This window comes from Mobula birostris, chromosome 9, assembly GCF_030028105.1.
Source record: "Mobula birostris isolate sMobBir1 chromosome 9, sMobBir1.hap1, whole genome shotgun sequence".
Taxonomy (NCBI): Eukaryota; Metazoa; Chordata; class Chondrichthyes; order Myliobatiformes; family Myliobatidae; genus Mobula; species Mobula birostris.
In genome coordinates this window covers 140,843,239-140,855,306 of record NC_092378.1, presented here as the reverse complement: position 1 = coordinate 140,855,306, position 12,068 = coordinate 140,843,239, and the positions used below count along the sequence as shown (strand labels likewise).

At 42.1% G+C, this 12,068-nt stretch overlaps 1 protein-coding gene across 1 annotated transcript in view; it reads right to left on the bottom strand.

Moving 5' to 3' along the window:
* Nucleotides 1-12,068, bottom strand: part of LOC140203138 (septin-9-like) — a 455,930-nt gene that overhangs the window by 404,909 nt on the left and 38,953 nt on the right. The window lies entirely within an intron of this gene.

The window sequence follows — 12,068 nt, the reverse complement described above, 5'->3', positions numbered from 1 at the left end:
CTCCAGAAGTCAGTAACTCTCATCAAAGTTCCCCACTGTCGGAGTCATGGTTCTACTTACTGCTACAATCAGGCAGGAGGTACAGAAGCCCAAAGTCCCATGCCTGCTGCTCCAAGAAAAGCTATTTTCCTACCAGCCATCAGGTTCTTGATTGAACTGGTATGGAAACAGGCCCTTAGTCCCACTGTGACCATAGCAACCTTCAAGCTCCCACGTACACCATTCCTGTACTAATCCCAGTGTGTTCTCCCCACATTCCCATCTGCTCCCCACAGATTCCAAAACTCATTTCTACACTAGCGGCAAGTTACATTGATCAATTAACTTCCAACTTCCATGTCTTTGGGAGGAAGCACCTGAAGGAAACCCTCCCACTTGTCGGGAGAACTTGCAAACTCCACACTGACAGCACCCATGGTTAGGATGAACCCAGGTCACTGCCCAAGTGAGGCAGTGCCTCGAATATCAGTACCACTGTGCCACTCATTCAGATCCAGAGTCAGATTCTTTTATTTATCACGTACATTGAAATCAGAATCAGGTTTAATATCATCGGCAAATGTCGTGAAATTTGCTAACTTTGTAGCAGCAGTACAATGCAGTACATGATAAATAAACAAAAAAACTGAATTACATTAAGTGCATATATATATAAAATAGTTCATTTAAGTAGTGCAAAAAGCAGAAAATTTAAAATAAAAGTAGTGAGGTAGCTCATCCTGACGAAGGGTCTCAGCCCGAAACACCGACTGTACCTCTTCCTAGAGATGCTGCCTGGCCTGCTGCGTTCACCAGCAACTTTGATGTGTGTTGCTTGAATTTCCAGCATCTGCAGAATTCCTCGTGTATAGTGAGGTAGTGTTCATGGATTCAATGTCCATTTAAAAATCAGATGGCAGAGGGGAAGAAGCTGCCCCTGAATCGCTAAGTGTGCACGTTCAGGCTTCTGTACCTCCTTCCTGAGAAGAGGGCACGTCCTGGGTGGTTTGCACCCGACACAACCGAAGGACGCGCTGAGGGTTGACCGCCAGTGTTGCCTCACATTCTGGCGCCAACATTCCATGCCCACAAAATGCAGCAGAGCACCACAAGCTACAACAACAGCAGCAACAACAGATCTACAGCAGCAAAGCAACAACAGCAAACAAGCCCTTTTCCTTGCTCACATCTACACACACACAGCCACCTCTGGGCCTCCAATGGACTTGTAGACTCGTTGCTGTCTATGTAATCACTATGAAACATTTTCAAGCTGTCATAGACTAAGACACATTGCAAGTTGCTCTCCCCACTTCTGAAGCAGTGACAGTTTGCATATCAAACAGCTCATTATTCTGACCTACTCACAGCTGTTTACACAAGGGTGTTGGAGGCCCAAATTACCCCCCTGTTCTGCACCCAGCCCCAGCACATTTTTTCAGTCTCCACGTCAAGCAGAATTAAGATGAGTGACTCAGCCCTATACGGAGCTTAGTGGCTGCACAGACGCTACCAAGTGCCCTTCATCAGATCTGAAGGAGAGCACAGGAACTGGGTAGAAAGCCTACATTCATAATCTAACAGTTGTCACATCACTGACAGATGAATTAGAAAAAAAGACTCAAATGTTAGAAGTTCAATGAATTAGCTCATCATTGAAAAAATGAATTATGAGAAATCTGCAGCTGCTGGAAATCCAGAGCAACACAAACAAAATGCTGGAGGAACTCAGCAGGCCAGGCAGCCTCTATGGAAAAGAGTACAGTTGAGGTCTTTGGCTGAGACCTTTCGGCAGGACAGGAGAAAAAATGATGAGGAGTGGATTGAAAAGATGGGGGTTACCTATCACCTTATGTTTCTCTCTCCACTCCCCCATCTTTTCAATCTACTCCTCACCTTTTTTTCTCCTGTCCTGCCGAAGGGTCTCGGCCCGAACTGACGACTGTACTTTTTCCCATAGATGCCATCTGGCCTGCTAAGTTCCTCCAGCATTTTGTGTGTGTTTTATAAAGCTGTGTTTATTATAGAAAGCTTCCTTGATGTTCCTGTTCTATCACATCTTCATTTCCATTACAGAGATATACAACATTAATAATCATTGCTGACGTTGGCTTCTGATTTACTGTGTCTCAAAACCACCATTACAATGTCGCAGTTTCACAATAGGCATAATGTCAGTGTATGTTAGCGGACATGGAAGGGATGTTTCCTATGGGGGGAGTAGAGGACCAGAGGACACAGCCTCAGAATAGAAGAACGTCCCTTTAGAATGGATGAGGAGGAACTTCTTTAGCCAGAGGGTGGTAAATCAGCGGAATTCATTATCACAGATGGCTGTGGAGGCCAAGTCATTGGGTAAATTTAAAGTGGAGGTCGATAGGTTCTTGATTAGTAATGGTGTCAAAGGTTACGGGGAAAAGGCAGGAGAATGGATTTGAGAGGGATAATAAATTAGACATGATGGAATGGCAGAGCAAGCTCAACAAACCGAATAGCCTAATTCTGCTCCTATAGTCTTATGGTCTGTATGTTTTTAGCACTTTGTTCCACCCTGAAAAAGCATATGTTGTGAAACTGCGACTTTTGTTTTCTCTTGGCATCCCAAATCCAGGTTTGACTCTTCCTCACTAGTCATTGCTGTGCTCACAGTTTGAGAGGTCAAAGTGTTGAGGACAGTCATTAGTATGAGTGTGAAAGGAAATTCTGGGCAACCACAGTTAGAAACAGCGGTGTGTTTATGAAACTGAAGATGGAATGGAAGGTTCCTGACCACTGCACACTGTACATCTGTTTGAGGTAGCATGATGTAAAGCTCAAAACAGAAATATGATTATTTCCTTTTTGACTATTATATCCATTCAAAGCTAAGGCAAGTCAGGACAGAACAATAAAGTTGCTTTGTTACTGGTGTGCAAATGGAAACTTTTTTAAAACAGTGTGATTATTTCAAAAACTAATTCAAGCAAGGAACAAGAAATCAGTTTGAACTGATATACGTATCTAATTACTGCAATGAACCGTAATCATTTATAAGCTTGTTTCTCTCATTTCCTAAAACAGACATTAAAAAACAAAACATGCTGGTATCTGAAATCTGAACTGTGTAATTGAACTCAATTTTGCATTACTGAACTGTTAGCTAAAATAACAGTACCTTAAAAAATTCAGATCCATTTCATTAAGCTAAGTTCAAAGACATTCATCCGTTGCATGCTATTAAAATGGTATTTCTAGATGCAAGGAAAAATGTCTAATTGGTTTGCAGAAATGGGATTTCATCAAATGCAAAAAGGTTTGAAATGTTCTCTCATACATATGCGCACACACATGCACGCACGCATACATGCACACACACACATGCACACATACATATACACACACACAGACACACACGCATGCACACACACACACACACACACACACACACACACATGAATAATGGTGGAACAACATTCAGAATTTAAAAATGTTAAGTAATCATATTTTAATCCCTGCAGAAGTTATGCTCATTTGAAACATCATCAGAGTAGTCATTATCCACATGAAATATTTTTTCTTATGCATGTTTTTACAGTTTGTTGGATGTTCTGTGTATGACAGTAATTTGGCACGACTGAAAAAAGAATCAAGTGGCTGAGCACACACTGAGCATTCATAAATACACTTACAGGTTTCAACCTGTCCTGGAACTGGAACTAACCAAGGACGGGATTTTTCTTTTTGTTGTAAGAGGAATATAGTCCTTTTTAAAAATTATTTTGCTCCAACAAAATTGTACAGAAGAGACCACTGAACACAATTTTGTTAGTAGGAATGGAAATGCAGTAATACTTGCCCTGTACAAGTTCAAGCTCGAGTTTAATTGTCATTCAGCCAAAAATGAATACACAAGAATACAGCCAAATGAAACAGCGTTACTGTGGGGCCAGGGTGCAAAACACAGTCATTCGCAGCTCAAGGTACACAAAGTGCATATATGAAAGCAGTAAAATACTGTCAGCAGAAAAAAAATAATCCAAGTCCCCGAGTCCATGAATGTTGCAGCAGTCTGCAGCTGAATACAATACAGCTTACAAACACTGGGCTGAAGCATTGACACCAACACCTCTCCCCTGGATGGCTGCAAACGGGTGACATCATGGCCCAAAGTTGTTAATATCCAACAGCATCTTGCGATCGTAAAGAATACATTTAAGAAAGACAATAACACCTTTGGTTGGCCCCTTCGAAGCTGCTGTGTCCAAACGTGTTGCTGTCCTACTGGGAAACAGCAATTCATTGCTGCTTGTAGTAATTCTTTTCACATTTCTGAACTGCTCAGCGGATGTAAGTTCTGAACAGTTATCAAATTAAGTTTTTGTGGAATGAGGAAGCTGCAAGATTGTAAAACCTGTTTACTCGATACTATTAAATGACTGTATGTTACTGAATAGAATTTATTCTCACAGCAATGCTAAAACTGAACAAGCACTGGAATTAATGCATCTGCCTCGCAGGCATCAATAACATTGCAATAAAAAGAAGTGTAGCCAGATTCATTAAGTGTCACATATTATGTCTGAAGGGAAAGATGATTAGAGAAATGCACATCAAATTTAAGAGTTTTTTCATTATTAAAATCTTAGACTAACTTGCAATATATTTGAAATGATATGTGCTGCCTTGTGAAACCTTCAAGAAAATAAATTTTGACAGAGAAGTTTCAGATCAAAAGACTAAAGGGTGTTGTAAGATACATAATTCTGTTTTATGTGTGAAGGTTGCCTCTCAATGTCCAACCCTACGTCCCCGCCATGAGAGGTGGAAGCAGGTAAGGATGGCCAATAGTCCATCCGCTGAACAGTGGATGCAATGGATTACAGAAATGTTGATGGACTCCAGCCATACCATCGACTTCTGAGAACAATGGAGATGGGGGATCATCAATAGTCTATGCTCCACAGGGAGCTAATGCCCAAAGTAAGGTAAGTACGTGTGAAGGTTATTGTCATCACTTAACTTTTGGTGGGTAGGCAAAAATGTCACTCAGTTATGATTCCTAACTTGGTCGCGGTCATAGGAAATCATCATATAACATTTCTCAAAGAAAGACAAAATTAACTTTTTGGCTTTTTAGGTTGTTTGGATTGTAGAATGCCTCTGCCTTTATACTGTAGATATCTCTGGATTCATGTTCTATCAGCAACATCTTCTAACGAGAGCAGCATTTTTTCTCCAGAAATGTGCAATGAGTGGTGGATTGCTCCATATGAACAGTGTAGCGGTGAGCCTTAACAATTTACAGCACCAGCAATTGGAAAATCAGGGTTCAATTCCCACTTTGTCAGTAAGGAGTGTACCTTCTCTCCGTGACCGCCAGTGTTTTCACTGGTTGCTCGGGTTTCTTCCATTCTGAAAGTTATACAGTTAAGTTAGTTAGTGGGTTATGGGCCTTTATTGGCACCAGAAGCAAGGCCAAACCTCTGGGCTTCCCCCTGCAAATCCATGGGCTGTATTAGTCATTGACGCAAGAAACACATTTCACCATATGTTTCAATGTTTTGATGTACACATGATAAATGAAGCTAATCTTTATCCTTAAATAAAATCAATTTTGAACAGTAAGTCTTGTGAGCATCAAATTTGACTGACACAAGGATTATCCAGTCATCTCCAATGTAATTGCAGACTCGTTATGATAGTTCGAGGATCTTTGTTCAATAGAGGTCCCTCAGGCCATTGTAGAGATAATGTCTGTGGAGAAGGCATTCAAATAGGCATCCCCTGAAATCAGATAGGGGGTAAAGGCTGATTTATACTTGTGTGCCAACTCGACGCCGTAGGTACGGTGTTGCTGCAAACCCTACGCAGAGCCTACGCGGGTCCCTACGCCGTAGCCTGATGCGCACCTCTCCCAAAATGTAACTACGCATCACGGCAACGCAGACTGCAACAACTGTGATTGGTCCACCTGGTAGCATCGCATTTCCTCCTACACTGCAATAGCTTCCCATTGGGCGACTGAAGGGCAGGGAAGTAACTCTGACTGCAATGCTTTCCATAAAGCTTTACAGACCTCCGAAATTATGGAGGACAGATTTCGCTTTCACGAAAAAAGATGCTCGCTTTAAACTTGCTTACCCTGAGAAAGGCTACCATGACCACGAAGCCTTGCACAGGCAGGTGTGTGTGTGCATGCGCAACATGCCCAAATTGCAGAGCGACGCCAACACATCAATGCACAAGTATAAATGCTCACAAAACGCTTAGGTCACTTGCGTAGGTTACGGCGTCCATTTGACGCAGAAGTATAAATCAGCCTTTAGTGTGGAGACCAATTTCATAAAATGGTAAAACATAGGAGTGGTATTAGGCTATTCGGCCCGTCGTGTCTGCTCTGCCATTGCATCATGGCTGACTTATTATCCCTCTCAGCTCCACTCTCCTGCCTTTTCCCCGTAACTGTTGATGCCCTTATTAATCAAGAACCTGTTAATCTCTGCTTTAAATATGTCCAATAATGGCCTCCACAGCCCTCTGTAGCAATGAATTCCACGTTCTCCATTTAGCAAAAGAAATTCCTCTTCATCTCTGTTATAAAGGGACATCTTTCCTTTTTGAGTCTGTACCCTCTGGTCCTAGACTCCTCCACGACAGGAATTATCTTCTCCATGTCCACTCTATCTCGGCCTTTTACCATTCGATAGGCTTCAATCATTCTTCGAAACTCCAGCAAGTACAGGCTTAGACCCATCAAACACTCCTTATACATTAACCCTTTCATTTCATTTCACTAGATTATCAGCTACTTGGCATCTGTCTTTGGGGTGAAAGCTGGTAACCAAAAATGGAGCCTTCCACTGGATCTCTTTCCCATGGAAGTACCACATGGGATAAAAGGTTTGTGTCCTCCTCCCATCTAGGCTAAGCCTTCATCAGCGGCCCAGGGGTTTGTAGTAGTAATGTGATCACTCAAGTCCAGTCTGATGTCCTCCCAAAGGGTTATTCCCTTAATGGAGAATGCCAGTGCATGACTTTGTTTAACGTGGGCAGGCTGACGCCTGGGCAGCCTCCACATGGTTCCCGACAGTTCAGGGTCCAGTGGCATGGGACGCAAGTTAACCAGGGACCCTTCACTGGTGCAGCCTTTCCTCTGCTTTGATGGCCACTGTGATTTGTCATCATCTTCTGCCACCTCCACCGAAGAGGCAGCATCACTCTTCGGATCTCGTGAGCTCTCAAGCCTCTCTGCCACGACAAGATTATGATTCTCGGAGATGGATCTAAGGAGTTGTTAAAACAATTAAGAGAAATGTGCTTGTGGAGTCATCCTAACGAAAACATTGGTAAGAGCATGCCCTCAAATCCTGATGTTGTCTGATAAAGAGAATCAATCTCTACTTTAACAAAAAGCATATCTTAAACAACAGAGTGAATGATGAAAAGTTTTTGATGCTTGTCAATAAAAATGCAGAAATAAAGATCCACCTTACAACACAGCCTCCATATCGATTCTTTTCACAGCATTTTAATCAGCGTATTTTATAAACCAAGTGTGCCAAGAAGGTAGTGTGGAAAGGAAAGTTATACAAACACTCGTTAATCAGTATGTCACAGAGTGAAATTAAACATTGGTATCAGTCAGTGACACGGACTGGATTATTTTAAGAGCTGATTTTGCAAATAAACATTCTGTTCAGCCATTCACTTTTAATTTCCCACAGAATTAATCCTCGTGGGCACATATACTGCCATTAGTTTTACAGGCAGGTTTTTAAACAACAAATAACATTTGTCCACGGAGCTCAAGAGGAAATTTATAACAGCAATTTAAAGGTTAGAGTTCAATATGATTGAGGCAGGTTGTAAAAGGTGTAAAACAAGCTACTGCATCATTCAGGTTGTGCTCATTGCGTGCAGTAGAGCTGGGCATGCCTGCCACACAAATAGCATAAATTTAAATTTCATGGTCAGTTCCCAAGCTAGGACAACACATTCAGAAGCATGCACACTGGCAATGTACATAGACGGGGATAAGCTCCCGCTACCTAAAAAGTGTTCCAAATGGTGTGCGTCTCTAACAGCCTCTGACAACCAAGTCCAACTCTTGGCCTTCACGTGTGGCTCAGCTACTAGGCCCGGCAGAACTGTTTCTACTGACAAGAGAAGGGGCAAAGACGGACCACTGACGCCTCAAAACCAGTTGCTTCATCAGCCTTGAACAGCAGCCCGCCAAGGAGAAGGAAAACTCTGATTTTAAACCTCTGCTGCCTTGCAGTCACACCCACCCATGGGAAAGACTTCGGGAGTAAACCCTAAGGAAGAAATCCGGAGCCGGGATCCCTAAGGCAGTTTGATGTTGTTCACTTCACTCTGGCAACCTCTGCGATGACACTGGTGCCAAGCTGTATCGGCGCTTGCCCTTCCCTTGGACTACATCAGTGACGTGGAGAGGGGGAACCCGCTGGATGGGCAACAGCCGGTTCGTCAAATCTTCCCGCCAGAACACAGTCCACCAGAGGTGCAAACCCATGATCCCCTGGGATTGATGGCTGCCTACTACCACTACATCATTGAATACAGCTGTGCTCAGTTTTGGTCAACGTGCCATAGGAAAGATGTCACTCAAATGGAAGGAATGCAGAAAAGATTTACAAGGGTGTTTCCAGGACATGAAGTACTTTATACTTTTTACTTTATTGTCACCAAACAATTCATACTAGAACGTACAATCATCACAGCGATATTTGATTCTGCGCTTCCCGCTCCCTGGATTACAAATCGATAGTAAATATTAAAAATTTAAATTATAAATTATAAATAGAAAATAGAAAAATGGAAAGTAAGGTAGTGCAAAAAAAACGAGAGGCAGGTCCAAATATTTGGAGGGTACGGCCCAGATCTGGGTCAGGATCAGTTCAGAAGTCATATCACAGTTGGAAAGAAGCTGTTCCCAAATCTGCCCGTACAAGTCTTCAAGCTCCTGAGCCTTCTCCCGGAGGGAAGAGGGACAAAAAGTGTGTTGGCTGGGTGGGTCGTGTCCTTGATTATCCTGGCAGCACTGCTCCGACAGCGTACGGTGTAAAGTGAGTTCCAGGATGGAAGATTGGTTTGTGTGATGTGCTGGGCTGTGTTATAGAGAGAAACTGGCCAGGCCAGTATGTTATTCTTGGAGTGTAGGAGACGGAGACCAGATCTTACAAAGAAGCGTAATAGAATCAGGATCATAATCAGGTTTATTATCACTGACATATGTCATGGAATTTATTATTTTTTGATGGCAGTACAGTACAAGATATGCAAAATACAGGTTGCAATAGATAAATAGTGAAATAAATAGATAGACAGACAAATAAGTAAATAGATACAGTGAATGCATGGGTGGATGACTAAATAAAAGTGTAGATACTGTAGTGTGGGCACGTGGCCAAGTGGTTAAGGCATTGGACTAGTGATCTGAAGGTCGTGAGTTCGAGCCCCAGCCGAGGCAGTGTGTTGTGTCCTTGAGCAAGGCACTTAACCACACAGTGCTCTGAGACGACACTGGTGCCCTTGCCCTTCCCTTGGCCAACATCGGTGTCGTAGAGAGGGGAGACTTACAGCATGGGCAATTGCCAGTCTTCCATACAACCTTGCCCAGGCCTGCGCCCTGGAGAGTGAAAACTTTCCAGGCACAGATCCATGGTCTCACAAGACTAACAGATGCCTTTACTAGATACTGTGGATAGATAGATCATGAGTGACATGGGCATAGTGAATGCACACAGTCCTTTTCCCAGGACTGGGAAATAAAAACTAAAAATAAAGGCTTAAGGTGAGAGATGAAAGAAATAACATGGACTTGAGGAGCAAATTTTTTATCCGTAGTGTGTGGATTTCACTGCCAGAGGAAGTACTCCTAGTGCTGTCTGACCAATGTCAGCATTGCACACTTAGTAGTGAACCAGCTTCTCGAACTGCTGTAATCCTCCTCTGATCTGGACTGTATCTCAATAAATAAATAAATACAGCCAGCATCCCAGGAGATATCCATAATAATTTTATAATGACATAATCCCCAGTAATTTAGGCTTTTGCATGACTAAGTATGTGCAGAATGACATTTACCAGCATGGTTGCAGGATCTATCGCACATAGGTGGACGCCTACATTGTCTGGGCTGCAGTCTACAACCAGAGCTGGATGACTTCTCCAGAAACTAACAGCTGGAGAAACTTGGCGCTGCATGTAAGAACAGCTCTTTCAACTTGGCGTGGCACGTAAGAACATCTCTTTCTTTGATCAACAAAATAATCTCAGTAATAATGTATTGGTGCATTTTTAATCCAATTTTATTTTAAAATTAAAGGATATTCAAGTGATTTCTTTGATGTGTGGATCAATATCTGGCTCCATTAGTGCATCAAAGCGGTAGAGATGCAGTAGACTTGTGTCTCCTCTGCACACACACAGTATCAGCAAGGCCACATTTAGCATTATTTCAACATTCAGGCTTATGGGCACCATGATTTTGCGGGACTTCTTGTGGGGGAATCATACCTCCTTCATGAACAAAAAAGATTTGGCAGAGAATGTGCTTCTTGCAGCAGTTGGTAAATTTCCATCTTCTCCAGAACTTACTGGTGCAATTCTACACTGCTATCATAGACAGCAACCTCACCTCACCCTTTACTTTCTGCTTTGATGCAGAATCCTCTTACGATATATTAAAAAAGTACAGGAAACTGTCAGGTCAGCAGAAAAAGTAGCTGGCTGCAGTCTACCATCAATGCAGGACTTGTATGTATCCAGGACAAAGAGACAGTCAGGAAAAATCATTGTGGACACCTCCCACCCTGCAAACTGCCTTTCCCTAAAAGTCTCTTTTGGAAAGCGCTGTAGGGCTTTTAAATCAATGACTTCACACCATTTTAAAAGTTTCTTCCCTCAGGCAGTTAATCTGATCAATCATTCTAGTGAGACCCCCAACCTCCTCGTCTATTACCTCAGTTACAGCACTGCACTGTAAACACTTTAAACCTCTTTTTATAACTCTGTTTACATTGTGAATGCATGCTGGTGATTGTGCACATTTTCTTTCATATCCATACCTCTGACTTATTTTTCTGTACATAATTTTTTCCTTTATAGTTGTTGAATGTTGTTTTTTGTTGCATGTCACATCAACGCACCACAGCAAATCCCTAATAGTGAATTCCAATTAATTGGGACTCAATGGGACAAGTACATTTTGGCCCAGTTAAGCAGCTGCCCTAGTTAACAAAAATTTATGGAAAAAGTTAGTCATATAAAAAAGACAAACTACAGGTTAACTGAGTAACAATCTATGCTTTTCAACGAAATATCAAATTAGAACACTAAACAACGCTACTGGAGTACTTTGCATTAGTTCCTAATACTTATTGACAGAGGAGTTAATCCACTTCATGTTCTTTTGACTGTAAATGAACAAAATCACCACAGACAACTACTTCATCCACAGTATACTCAGCGTACGCTGTGTGTTATTTTGATTGATGGTGAATATTCAGCGCGGACACCTAGCGTAGATAATGGACTGCCTTCATACAATACTTCTGATGATTACGTCGTCTGAATCTCCATTTTCATTGTAACAGAATCAGAATCAGCTTCATTATCACCGGCATGCTTCGTGAAATTTGTTAACTTAGCAGCAGCAGTTCAATGCAATAACATAATATAGAAGATATAGAAGAGGAAAAGATAAAATAATAATAATAACAATCAATAAATCAATCAATTACAGTATAGGAATATTGAATGGATTAAAAATCGTGCAAAAAAAACCCCGAAATAATATATATTAAAAAAGTGAGGCAGTGTGTTCATGGGTTCAATGTCCATTTGGGAATCGGATGGCAGAGGAGAAGAAGCTGTTCCTGAATCACTGAGTGTGTGTCTTCAGTCTTCTGTACCTCCTCCCTGATGGTAACAGTGAGAAAAAGGCATGCCCTGGGTGCTGGAGGTTCTTAATAATGGACGCTGCCTTTCTGAGGCATCGCTCCTTGAAGATGTCCTGGGTGCTTTGTAGGCTAGTGCCCAAGATGGAGCTGACTAACTGTACAACCCTCTGCGGTCCTGTGCAGTAA